The 1,635-nt window shown below is 44.8% G+C and overlaps 1 pseudogene; it reads left to right on the top strand.

Moving 5' to 3' along the window:
• The first annotated feature begins 475 nt into the window (after positions 1–475).
• The window catches only part of LOC119315582, a 5,669-nt pseudogene continuing 4,509 nt past the window's right edge, over positions 476–1,635 (top strand).

The following is a 1,635-nucleotide window of genomic DNA, read 5'->3' as shown; positions in this document are numbered from 1 at the left end:
AAGAACTACACAATAACTATTAAAACGATTAAGAAAAATAATTTCAGAAAGGAAAACAAATAAAAGGAAACAAAAGGATGATAGAAGCAAAATAAGACAAGAAAAATACGAAAAAGTACATAAATGCACCTAGAAGCCTGATAAATGTTTTCAGGTCTAGTTAGCAACCTGGCAAACCTGGGAGGAGAGAGTATTGCCTAGAAATAATATCTAGATAGAGAGAGGAGGATTGGCACTAAAATTTGGCTTTGATGCCAATAAATTCCTCCAACCGCATGACCCCATCCATCCGTCTCCTTTCCTCTTTGCCAAAGAAAGAATCGAATTCCTTTCCCACAGATCACATGCTTGTCTCCCTGAATTCTTTTCGAAAGAAGAGCTTAGCTGCTTTCCCGAATCCTATTCCCAGCTTCCAAAAGCTTTGCTACTCATAGAAATCTCATGCCCACGTATCCGCGCTGCGTCTCTGCGTCGGTGCCGGCCAGAAATCTCACACTAGCTTCACCAGAGCAAACGCCTGGTTCCACGTCTCTGTGTCGGTGCCGGCAAGGTTCTGGGTACTGCTGCTGCTGCTGCTACAGCGCGGGAGCCCCTCGGCTTCCACGTGCCGGTCAGGACCACGTCTTCCTCGCTGTTGCTGCGTTGCTGGTCCTGGTTTCTCAGGAGCAAGCTTGTGAAGGTAACTATCGCTGCAATATTTGATTTCGAGTTATAACTGGTTAAAGAACAGATGTCAAGCACTCAAGCTATATTTACACACGTCTTCCTCACAAGACTTGTAACTGGTTCAGGGTGTAGATTTCATTTTAGTTTTTTTTCAGGGTGTAGATTCATAAATTTCGAAAAATTGATGGAACATTTCACAAATAGGTTCAGCAAAGCTCAGATTTAGACAGCACAGATTACAAGTCTTGCTTCCTGCAAAAAAAAATTACAAGTCTTGCTAACAACTTTGTCTCCCCCATTAAATTCTGCAGTGCACGTGTGTTGTCCGTAAGTGTTACAATGGCGGAGCTGGTGGTCACCATGGCGATCCGTCCACTGGTGTCCATGCTGAAGGACAAGGCGTCCAGCTATCTCCTCGATGAGTACAATTTGATGGAGGGAATGGAGAAGCAACATAGGATTCTGAAACGCAGGCTTCCTATCATCCTAGACGTCATCACTGACGCCGAGGAGCAGGCGACGGCCAACAGAGAAGGGGCGAAAGCCTGGCTCCAGGAGCTCAAGAGAGTAGCCTATGAGGCAAATGAAGTCTTCGATGAATTCAAATACGAAGCACTTCGCCGTGAAGCCAGGAAGAATGGACACTACAAAAAGTTTGGATTTGATGTGATAAAACTCTTCCCTACTCACAACCGTGTTGTGTTCAGTCACAGAATGGGTAGTAAGCTTTGTAGGATCCTGGAGGATATCAATGTTCTCATTGAAGAGATGCATGACTTTGGGTTGAGGCAAACATTGTTGGTGTCCAATCAGTTGAGGCAGACAGCAGTGTCCAAGGACTGAAGACGGACAGATTATGTCATCATCGACCCGCAAGAAATTGCCAGCAGATCCAGACATGAAGATAAGAATAATATTGTTGACATACTACTTGGTGAAGCTAGCAATGCAGATCTCGCAGTGGTTCCC

The sequence above is a fragment of the Triticum dicoccoides genome, chromosome 1B, assembly GCF_002162155.2.
Source record: "Triticum dicoccoides isolate Atlit2015 ecotype Zavitan chromosome 1B, WEW_v2.0, whole genome shotgun sequence".
In the NCBI taxonomy this organism is placed as follows: Eukaryota; Viridiplantae; Streptophyta; class Magnoliopsida; order Poales; family Poaceae; genus Triticum; species Triticum dicoccoides.
The sequence above is the reverse complement of the archived record's forward strand: the minus strand, read 5'-3'. Positions and strand labels throughout refer to the sequence as shown.